Raw genomic sequence first — 12,738 nt, 5'->3', positions numbered from 1 at the left:
AAGGCCCATGATGGCCCATATGGCTCCCGGGGGGTTCCGGTAACCTCCCGGTAACCCGGTAAAATCCCGATTTCACCCGGAACACTTCCGATGTCCAAACATAGACTTCCAATATATCAATCTTTATGTCTCGACCATTTCGAGACTCCTCGTCATGTCCGTGATCACATCCGGGACTCCGAACAACCTTCGGTACATCAAAATGCATAAACTCATAATATAACTGTCATCGTAACCTTAAGCGTGCGGACCCTACGGGTTCGAGAACAATGTAGACATGACCGAGACACGTCTCCGGTCAATAACCAATAGCGGGACCTGGATGCCCATATTGGCTCCTACATATTCTACGAAGATCTTTATCGGTCAGACCGCATAACAACATACGTTGTTCCCTTTGTCATCGGTATGTTACTTGCCCGAGATTCGATCGTCGGTATCCAATACCTAGTTCAATCTCGTTACCGGCAAGTCTCTTTACTCGTTCCGTAATACATCATCTCACAACTAACATATTAGTTGTAATGCTTGCAAGGCTTATGTGATGTGTATTACCGAGAGGGCCCAGAGATACCTCTCCGACAATCGGAGTGACAAATCCTAATCTCGAAATACGCCAACCCAACATCGACCATTGGAGACACCTGTAGTACTCCTTTATAATCACCCAGTTACGTTGTGACGTTTGGTAGTACCCAAAGTGTTCCTCCGGTAAACGGGAGTTGCATAATCTCATAGTCATAGGAACATGTATAAGTCATGAAGAAAGCAATAGCAACATACTAAACGATCGGGTGCTAAGCTAATGGAATGGGTCATGTCAATCAGATCATTCTACTAATGATGTGACCTCGTTAATCAAATAACAACTCATTGTTCATGGTTAGGAAACATAACCATCTTTGATTAACGAGCTAGTCAAGTAGAGGCATACTAGTGACACTCTGTTTGTCTATGTATTCACACATGTATTATGTTTCCGGTAAATACAATTCTAGCATGAATAATAAACATTTATCATGATTATAAGGAAATAAATAATAACTTTATTATTGCCTCTAGGGCATATTTCCTTCAGTCTCCCACTTGCACTAGAGTCAATAATCTAGATTACACTGTAATGATTCTAACACCCATGGAGCCTTGGTGCTGATCATGTTTTGCTCGTGGAAGAGGCTTAGTCAACGGGTCTGCAACATTCAGATCCGTATGTATCTTGCAAATCTCTATGTCTCCCACCTGGACTAGATCCCGGATGGAGTTGAAGCGTCTCTTGATGTGTTTGGTCCTTTTGTGAAATCTGGATTCCTTTGCTAAGGCAATTGCACCAGTATTGTCACAAAAGATTTTCATTGGACCCGATGCACTAGGTATGACACCTAGATCGGATATGAACTCCTTCATCCAGACTCCTTCATTTGCTGCTTCCGAAGCAGCTATGTATTCCGCTTCACATGTAGATCCCGCTACAACGCTTTGTTTAGAACTGCACCAACTGACAGCTCCACCGTTTAATGTAAACACGTATCCGGTTTGCGATTTAGAATCGTCCGGATCAGTGTCAAAGCTTGCATCAACGTAACCTTTTACGGTGAGCTCTTTGTCACCTCCATATACGAGAAACATATCCTTAGTCCTTTTCAGGTATTTCAGGATGTTCTTGACCGCTGTCCAGTGATCCACTCCTGGATTACTTTGGTACCTCCCTGCTAAACTTATAGCAAGGCACACATCAGGTCTGGTACACAGCATTGCATACATGATAGATCCTATGGCTGATGCATAGGGAACATCTTTCATATTCTCTCTATCTTCTGCAGTGGTCGGGCATTGAGTCTTACTCAATTTCACACCTTGTAACACAGGCAAAAACCCTTTCTTTGCTTGATCCATTTTGAACTTCTTCAAAATTTTGTCAAGGTATGTGCTTTGTGAAAGTCCAATTAAGCGTCTTGATCTATCTCTATAGATCTTAATGCCTAATATGTAAGCAGCTTCACCGAGGTCTTTCATTGAAAAACTTTTATTCAAGTATCCCTTTATGCTATCCAGAAATTCTATATCATTTCCAATCAGTAATATGTCATCCACATATAATATCAGAAATGCTACAGAGCTCCCACTCACTTTCTTGTAAATACAGGCTTCTCCGAAAGTCTGTATAAAACCAAATGCTTTGATCACACTATCAAAACGTTTATTCCAACTCCGAGAGGCTTGCACCAGTCCATAAATGGATCGCTGGAGCTTGCACACTTTGTTAGCTCCCTTTGGATCGACAAAACCTTCTGGTTGCATCATATACAACTCTTCTTCCAGAAATCCATTCAGGAATGCAGTTTTGACATCCATCTGCCAAATTTCATAATCATAAAATGCGGCAATCGCTAACATGATTCGGACGGACTTAAGCATCGCTACGGGTGAGAAGGTCTCATCGTAGTCAATCCCTTGAACTTGTCGAAAACCTTTTGCGACAAGTCGAGCTTTGTAGACAGTAACATTACCATCAGCGTCAGTCTTCTTCTTAAAGATCCATTTATTCTCAATTGCTTGCCGATCATCGGGCAAGTCAACCAAAGTCCATACTTTGTTCTCATACATGGATCCCATCTCAGATTTCATGGCTTCAAGCCACTTTGCGGAATCTGGGCTCACCATCGCTTCTTCATAGTTCGTAGGTTCATCATGATCTAGTAGCATGACTTCCAGAACAGGATTTCCGTACCACTCTGGCGCGGATCTTACTCTGGTTGATCTACGTGGTTCAGTAGTATCTTGATCTGAAGTTTCATGATCATTATCATTGGCTTCCTCACTAACCGGTGTAGGTGTCACTGAAACAGTTTTCTGTGATGAACTACTCTCCAGTAAGGGAGCAGGTACAGTTACCTCGTCAAGTTCTACTTTCCTCCCACTCACTTCTTTCGAGAGAAACTCCTTCTCTAGAAATGATCCATTCTTAGCAACGAATGTTTTGCCTTCGGATCTGTGATAGAAGGTGTACCCAACAGTTTCCTTTGGGTATCCTATGAATACACATTTCTCCGATTTGGGTTCGAGCTTATCAGGTTGAAGCTTTTTCACATAAGCATCGCAGCCCCAAACTTTAAGAAACGACAACTTTGGTTTCTTGCCAAACCATAGTTCATAAGGCGTCGTCTCAACGGATTTTGATGGTGCCCTATTTAACGTGAATGCGGCCGTCTCTAAAGCATAACCCCAAAATGATAGCGGTAAATCTGTAAGAGACATCATAGATCGCACCATATCTAGTAAAGTACGATTACGACGTTCGGACACACCATTGCGCTGTGGTGTTCCGGGTGGCGTGAGTTGTGAAACTATTCCACAGTTTTTCAAATGTACACCAAACTCGTAACTCAAATATTCTCCTCCACGATCAGATCGTAGAAACTTTATTTTCTTGTTACGATGATTTTCAACTTCACTCTGAAATTCTTTGAACTTTTCAAATGTTTCAGACTTATGCTTCATTAAGTAGATATATCCATATCTGCTCAAATCATCTGTGAAGGTGAGAAAATAACGATATCCGCCACGAGCCTCAATATTCATCGGACCACATACATCGGTATGTATGATTTCCAACAAATCTGTTGCTCTCTCCATAGTACCGGAGAACGGTGTTTTAGTCATCTTGCCCATGAGGCACGGTTCGCAAGTACCAAGTGATTCATAATCAAGTGGTTCCAAAAGTCCATTAGTATGGAGTTTCTTCATGCGTTTTACACCGATATGACCTAAACGACAGTGCCACAAATAAGTTGCACTTTCATTATCAACTCTGCATCTTTTGGTTTCAACATTATGAATATGTGTATTACTACTATCGAGATTCAGTAAGAATAGACCACTCTTCAAGGGTGCATGACCATAAAAGATATTACTCATATAAATAGAACAACCATTATTCTCTGATTTAAATGAATAACCGTCTCGCATTAAACAAGATCCAGATATAATGTTCATGCTCAACGCTGGCACCAAATAACAATTATTTAGGTCTAATATTAATCCCGAAGGTAGATGTAGAGGTAGCGTGCCGACCGCGATCACATCGACTTTGGAACCGTTTCCCACGCGCATCGTCACCTCGTCCTTTGCCAGTGCCCGCTTATTCTGTAGTCCCTGTTTCGAGTTGCAAATATTAGCAACAGAACCAGTATCAAATACCCAGGTGCTACTGCGAGCTCTAGTAAGGTACACATCAATAACATGTATATCATATATACCTTTGTTCACCTTGCCATCCTTCTTATCCGCCAAATACTTGGGGCAGTTCCGCTTCCAGTGACCAGTCTGCTTGCAGTAGAAGCACTCAGTTTCAGGCTTAGGTCCAGACTTGGGTTTCTTATCTTGAGCAGCAACTGGCTTGCTGTTCTTCTTGAAGTTCCCTTTCTTCTTTCCTTTGCCCTTTTTCTTGAAACTAGTGGTTTTGTTAACCATCAACACTTGATGCTCCTTTTTGATTTCTACCTCCGCAGCTTTCAGCATTGCGAAGAGCTCGGGAATAGTCTTGTTCATCCCTTGCATATTATAGTTCATCACGAAGCTCTTGTAGCTTGGTGGCAGTGATTGGAGAATTCTGTCGATGACGCAATCATCCGGAAGATTAACTCCCAATTGAATCAAGTGATTATTATACCCAGACATTTTGAGTATATGCTCACTGACAGAACTGTTCTCCTCCATCTTGCAGCTATAGAACTTATTGGAGACTTCATATCTCTCAATCCGGGCATTTGCTTGAAATATTAACTTCAACTCCTGGAACATCTCATATGCTCCATGACGTTCAAAACGTCGTTGAAGTCCCGATTCTAAGCCGTAAAGCATGGCACACTGAACTATTGAGTAGTCATCAGCTTTGCTCTGCCAGACGTTCATAACATCTGGCGTTGCTCCAGCAGCAGGCCTGGCACCCAGCGGTGCTTCCAGGACGTAATTCTTCTGTGCAGCAATGAGGATAATCCTCAAGTTACGGACCCAGTCCGTGTAATTGCTACCATCATCTTTCAACTTTGCTTTCTCAAGGAACGCATTAAAATTTAACGGAACAACAGCACGAGCCATCTATCTACAATCAACATAAACAAGCAAGATACTATCAGGGACTAAGTTCATGATAAATTTTAAGTTCAATTAATCATATTACTAAAGAACTCCCACTTAGATAGACATCCCTCTAATCCTCTAAGTGATCACGTGATCCAAATCAACTAAACCATAACCGATCATCACGTGAGATGGAGTAGTTTTCAATGGTGAACATCGTTATGTTGATCATATCTACTATATGATTCACGCTCGACCTTTCGGTCTCCGTGTTCCGAGGCCATATCTGCATATGCTAGGCTCGTCAAGTTTAACCTGAGTATTCTGCGTGTGCAAAACTGGCTTGCACCCGTTGTAGATGGACGTAGAGCTTATCACACCCGATCATCACGTGGTGTCTGGGCACGACGAACTTTGGCAACGGTGCATACTCAGGGAGAACACTTCTTGATAATTTAGTGAGAGATCATCTTATAATGCTACCGTCAATCAAAGCAAGATAAGATGCATAAAAAGATAAACATCACATGCAATCAATATAAGTGATATGATATGGCCATCATCATCTTGTGCTTGTGATCTCCATCTCCGAAGCACCGTCATGATCACCATCGTCACCGGCGCGACACCTTGATCTCCATCGTAGCATCGTTGTCGTCTCGCCAATCTTATGCTTCCACGACTATCACTACCGTTTAGTAATAAAGTAAAGCATTACATCGCGATTGCATTGCATACAATAAAGCGACAACCATATGGCTCCTGCCAGTTGCCGATAACTTGGTTACAAAACATGATCATCTCATACAATAAAATTCAGCATCATGCCTTGACCATATCACATCACAACATGCCCTGCAAAAACAAGTTAGACGTCCTCTACTTTGTTGTTGCATGTTTTACGTGGCTGCTACGGGCTTAAGTAAGAACCAATCTCACCTACGCATCAAAACCACAACGATAGTTTGTCAAATAGACTCCGTTTTAACCTTCGCAAGGACCGGGCGTAGCCATACTTGGTTCAACTAAAGTTGGAGAGGCAGTCGCCCGCAAGCCATCTCTGTGCAAAGCACGTCGAGGGAACCGGTCTCGCGTAAGCGTACGCGTAAGGTTGGTCCGGGTCGTCTCGTCCAACAATACCGCCGAACCAAAGTATGACATGCTGGTAGGCAGTATGACTTGTATCGTCCACAACTTACTTGTGTTCTACTCGTGCATATAACATCAACATCAATAACCTAGGCTCGGATGCCACTGTTGGGTTTCGTAGTAATTTCAAAAAATTTCCTACGCGCACACAGGATCATGTGATGCATAGCAACGAGAGGAGAGTGTTGTCTACGTACCCAACGCAGACCGACTGCGGAAGCGATGACACGACGTAGAGGAAGTAGTCGTACGTCTTCACGATCCAACCGATCAAGCACCGAAACTACGGCACCTCCGAGTTCGAGCACACGTTCAGCTCGATGACGATCCCCGGACTCCGATCCAGCAAAGTGTCGGGGAAGAGTTCCGTCAGCACGACGGCGTGGTGACGATCTTGATGAACTACAGCAGCAGGGCTTCGCCTAAACTCCGCTACAGTATTATCGAGGAATATGGTGGCAGGGGGCACCGCACACGGCTAAGGAATCGATCACGTGGATCAACTTGTGTCAACTTGTGTGTTTAGAGGTGCCCCTGCCTCCGTATATAAAGGAGCCAAGGGGGGAGGGGCGCCGGCCAAGAGGGAGAGGCGCAGGAGGAGTCCTACTCCTACCGGGAGTAGGACTCCCCCCCCCAATCCTATTCCAACTAGGATTCCCAAGGGGGAAAGAGGGAGAGGGGTGGCCGGCCACCTCTCCTAGTCCTAATAGGACTAGGGGAAGGGGGGAGGCGCGCAGCCCCCTTGGGCTGCCCCTTTCTCCTTTCCACTAAGGCCCATGATGGCCCATATGGCTCCCGGGGGGTTCCGGTAACCTCCCGGTAACCCGGTAAAATCCCGATTTCACCCGGAACACTTCCGATGTCCAAACATAGACTTCCAATATATCAATCTTTATGTCTCGACCATTTCGAGACTCCTCGTCATGTCCGTGATCACATCCGGGACTCCGAACAACCTTCGGTACATCAAAATGCATAAACTCATAATATAACTGTCATCGTAACCTTAAGCGTGCGGACCCTACGGGTTCGAGAACAATGTAGACATGACCGAGACACGTCTCCGGTCAATAACCAATAGCGGGACCTGGATGCCCATATTGGCTCCTACATATTCTACGAAGATCTTTATCGGTCAGACCGCATAACAACATACGTTGTTCCCTTTGTCATCGGTATGTTACTTGCCCGAGATTCGATCGTCGGTATCCAATACCTAGTTCAATCTCGTTACCGGCAAGTCTCTTTACTCGTTCCGTAATACATCATCTCACAACTAACATATTAGTTGTAATGCTTGCAAGGCTTATGTGATGTGTATTACCGAGAGGGCCCAGAGATACCTCTCCGACAATCGGAGTGACAAATCCTAATCTCGAAATACGCCAACCCAACATCGACCATTGGAGACACCTGTAGTACTCCTTTATAATCACCCAGTTACGTTGTGACGTTTGGTAGTACCCAAAGTGTTCCTCCGGTAAACGGGAGTTGCATAATCTCATAGTCATAGGAACATGTATAAGTCATGAAGAAAGCAATAGCAACATACTAAACGATCGGGTGCTAAGCTAATGGAATGGGTCATGTCAATCAGATCATTCTACTAATGATGTGACCTCGTTAATCAAATAACAACTCTTTGTTTCATGGTTAGGAAACATAACCATCTTTGATTAACGAGCTAGTCAAGTAGAGGCATACTAGTGACACTATGTTTGTCTATGTATTCACACATGTATTATGTTTCCGGTAAATACAATTTTAGCATGAATAATAAACATTTATCATGATTATAAGGAAATAAATAATAACTTTATTATTGCCTCTAGGGCATATTTCCTTCACAGTTACCTCATCAAGTTCTACTTTCCTCCCACTCACTTCTTTCAAGAGAAACTCCTTCTCTAGAAAGGATCCATTCTTAGCCACAAAGATTTTGCCTTCGGATCTGTGATAGAAGGTGTACCCAACAGTTTCCTCCGGGTATCCTATGAAGACACACTTCTCCGATTTGGGTTCGAGCTTATCAGGTTGAAGCTTTTTCACATAAGCATCACAACCCAAAACTTTAAGAAACAACAACTTTGGTTTCTTGCCAAACCATAGTTCATAAGGCGTCGTCTCAACGGATTTTGATGGTTCCCTATTTAAAGTGAATGCAGCCATCTCGAAAGTATAACCCCAAAATGATAGCGATAAATCAGTAAGAGACATCATAGATTGCACCATATCCAATAAAGTATGGTTACGACATTCGGACACATCATTTCGCTGTGGTGTTCCAGGTGGCGTTAGTTGTGAAACTATCCCATGTTGTTTCAAATGAAGAACAAACTCGGAACTCAAATACTCTCCTCCATGATCAGATCGTAGAAACTTTACTTTATTGTTATGATGATTTTCCACTTCACTCTGAAATTCTTTGAACTTTTCAAATGTTTCAGACTTATGCTTCATTAAGTAGATATAACCACATCTGCTCAAATTATCTGTGTAGGTAAGAAAATAACGATACCCGCCACGAGCCTCAACACTCATTGGACTGCATACATCTGTATGTATAATTTCCAATAAGTCAGTAGCTCGTTCCATTGTTCCGGAGAACGGAGTTTTAGTCATCTTGCCCATGAGGCATGGTTCGCAAGCACCAAGTGATTCATAATCAAGTGATTCCAGAAGTCCATCAGCATGGAGTTTCTTCATGCACTTTACACCAATATGACCCAAACGGCAGTGCCACAAATAAGTTGCACTATCATTATCAACTTTGCATCTTTTGGCTTCAATATTATGAACATATGTATCATCATGATCGAGATTCAACAAGAATAGACCACTCAGCAAGGGTGCATGACCATAAAAGATATTACTCATATAAATAGAACAACCATTATTCTCTGATTTAAATGAATAACCGTCTTGCATCAAACAAGATCCAGATATAATGTTCAGGCTCAATGCTGGCACCAAATAACAATTATTCAGGTCAAAAACTAATCCCGAAGGTAGATGTAGAGGTAGCATGCCGATAGCGATCACATCGACCTTGGAACCATTTCCCACGCGCATCGTCACCTTATCCTTAGACAATCTTCGTTTAATCCGTAGCACCTGTTTCAAGTTGCAAATATGAGCAATAGAACAAGTATCAAATACCCGGGCGCTACTACGAGCATTAGTAAGGTACACATCAATAACATGTATGTCAAATATACCTTTCACTTTGCCATCCTTCTTATCCGCCAAATACTTGGGGCAGTTCCACTTCCAATGACCAGTCCCTTTGTAGTAGAAGCACTCAGTTTCAGGCTTAGGTCCAGACTTGGGTTTCTTCTCTTGAGCAGCAACTTTCTTGCCGTTCTTCTTGAAGTTCCCCTTCTTCCCTTTGCCCTTTTTCTTGAAACTAGTGGTCTTGTTGACCATCAACACTTGATGCTCCTTCTTGATTTCTACCTCCACAGCCTTTAGCATTGCGAAGAGCTCGGGAATAGTCGTGTTCATCCCTTGCATATTATAGTTCATCACGAAGCCTTTATAGCTTGGTGGCAGTGATTGAAGAACTCTGTCAATGACACTATCGTCAGGAACATTAACTCCCAGCTGAGTCAAGTGGTTATGGTACCCAGACATTCTGAGTATGTGTTCACTGACAGAACTATTCTTCTCCATTTTGCAGTTGTAGAACTTGTTGGAGACTTCATATCTCTCAACTCGGGCATTTGCTTGAAATCTTAACTTCAACTCTTGGAACATCTCATATGCTCAATGACGTTCAAAACGTCTTTGAAGTCCCGATTCTAAGCCGTAGAGCATGGCACACTGAACTATCGAGTAGTCATCAACACATGTCTACCAGGCATTCACAATGTCTGCAGTTGCTGGCGCGGGTGGTACACCTAACGGTGCTTCCAGGACGTAATTCTTGTGTGCAGCAATGAGGATAATCCTCAAGTTACGGATTCAGTCCGTATAGTTGCTGCCATCATCTTTCAACTTAGCTTTCTCTAGGAACGCATTAAAATTCAAAGGAACGATAGCACGGGCCATTGATCTACAATAAGATAGACATGCAAAATAACTATCAGGACTAAGTTCATGATAAATTAAAGTTCAATTAATCATATTACTTAAGAACTCCCACTAAGATAGACATCCCTCTAGTCATCTAAATGATCACGTGATCCAAATCAACTAAACTATGTCCAATCATCATGTGAGATGGAGTAGTTTTCAATGATGAACATCACTATGTTGATCATATCTACTATATGATTCACGTTCGACCTTTTGGTCTCAGTGTTCCGAGGCCATATCTGCATATGCCAGGATCGTCAAGTTTAACCCGAGTATTCTGCATGTGCAAAACTGGCTTGCACCCGTTGTATGTGAACGTAGAGCTTATCACACCCGATCATGACGTGGTGTCTCGGCACGACAAACTGTAGCAATGGTGCATACTCAGGGAGAACACTTATACCTTGAAATTTAGTAAGGGTTCATCTTATAATGCTACCGCCGTACTAAGCAAAATAAGATGCATAAAAGATAAACATCACATGCAATCAAAAATATGTGACATGATATGGCCATCTCATCTTGTGCTCATGATCTCCATCACCGAAGCATCATCATGATCTCCATCGTCACCGGCGCGACACCTTGATCTCCATCGTAGCATCGGTGTCGTCTCGCCAACTATTGTTACTATGACTATCGCTACCGCTTAGTGATAAAGTAAAACAATTACATGGCGATTGCATTGCATACAATAAGGCGACAAACATATGGCTCCTGCCAGTTGCCAATAACTTTGTTACAAAACATGATCATCTCATACAATAATTTATATCACATCATGCCTTGACCATATCACATCACAGCAAGCCCTGCAAAAACAAGTTAGACGTCCTCTACTTTGTTGTTGCAAGTTTTACATGGCTTCTACGGCTTTCTAGCAAGAACCATTCTTACTTACGCATCAAAACCACAACGATTTTTGTCAAGTGTGCTGTATTGACCTTCAACAAGGACCGGCCGTAGTCAAACTCGATTCAACTAAAGTTGGAGAAACATATACCCGCCATCCACCTTTGTACAAAAGCACGTCGGTAGAACCAGTCTCATGAACGCGGTCATGTAATGTCGGTCAGGACCGCTTCATCCAGCAATACCGCCGAATCTAAGTATGACGTTGGTGGTAAGCAGTATGACTATTATCGCCCACAACTCTTTGTGTTCTACTCGTGCATATAACATCTACGCATAGACTTGGCTCTGATGCCACTGTTGGGGAACGCGGTAATTTCAAAAAAGTTCCTACGATCACGCAAGATCTATCTAGGTGATGCATATCAACGAGAGGGGATAGTGTGTCCACGTACCCTCGTAGACCGAAAGAGGAAGCATTTCAATAACGCGGTTGATGTAGTAAAACTTCTTCACGATCCAACCGATCAAGTACCGAACGCACGACACCTCCGTGTTCAACACATGTTCAGCTAGATGTCATCCCTAGTGCTCTTGATCCAGTTGAGGACGGGGGCGAGTTCCATCAGCACGACGGTGTGGCGACGGTGACGATAATGTTACCGGCGCAGTGCTTCACCTAAGCTCTACGATGGTATGATCGAGGTGTGTAACTGTGGAGGGGGGGTACCGCACACGGTTGGGAGAGAAACTTGTGTGTTATAGGATGCCCCCATACTCCCGTATATAAAGGAGCAAGGGGGAGGCCGGCCGGCCCTCCTAGGGCGCGCTCCACAAGTGGAGTCCTACTAGGACTACTAGTCCTAGTAGGATTCCACCAAGAGGGAGAGAGGGGAAGGAAGGTGAGGGAGAGGGAGAAGGAAAGGCCCCCCCTTCCCTAGTCCAATTCGGACCCAAGGGGGAGGGGGCATACGGCCTGCCCTGGCCGCCCCTCTCTGTCTCCACTAAGGCCCATGTGGCCCATTAGTTCCCGGGGGGTTCGGGTAACCCCTCCGGCACTCTGGTTTTACCTGAAACTTTTCGGAACACTTCCGGTGTCCGAATATAGCCGTCCAATATATCAATCTTTATGTCTCGACCATTTAGAGACTCCTTGTCACGTCCAGGATCTCATCCGGTACTCTGAACAAACTACGATCATCAAAAACACATAACTCATAATACATATCGTCATCGAACGTTAAGCGTGCGGACCCTACGGGTTCGAGAACTATGTAGACATGACCGAGACACATCTCCGATCCATAACCAGTAGCAGAACCTGGATGCTCATATTGGCTCCTACATATTTTATGAAGATATTTATCGGTGAAACCGCATAAGAACATACATTGTTCCCTTTGTCATCGGTATGTTACTTGCACGAGATTCGGTCGTCGGTATCATCATACCTAGTTCAATCTCGTTACCGGCAGGTCTCTTTACTCATTTCGTAATACTCCATCCCGCAACTAACTCATTAGTCACATTGCTTGCAAGGCTTATAGTGATGAGCATTACCGAGAGGGCCCAGAGATACCT

This window comes from Triticum aestivum, chromosome 5B, assembly GCF_018294505.1.
Source record: "Triticum aestivum cultivar Chinese Spring chromosome 5B, IWGSC CS RefSeq v2.1, whole genome shotgun sequence".
NCBI lineage: Eukaryota > Viridiplantae > Streptophyta > Magnoliopsida > Poales > Poaceae > Triticum > Triticum aestivum.
Note: the sequence above shows the minus strand (reverse complement) of the source record.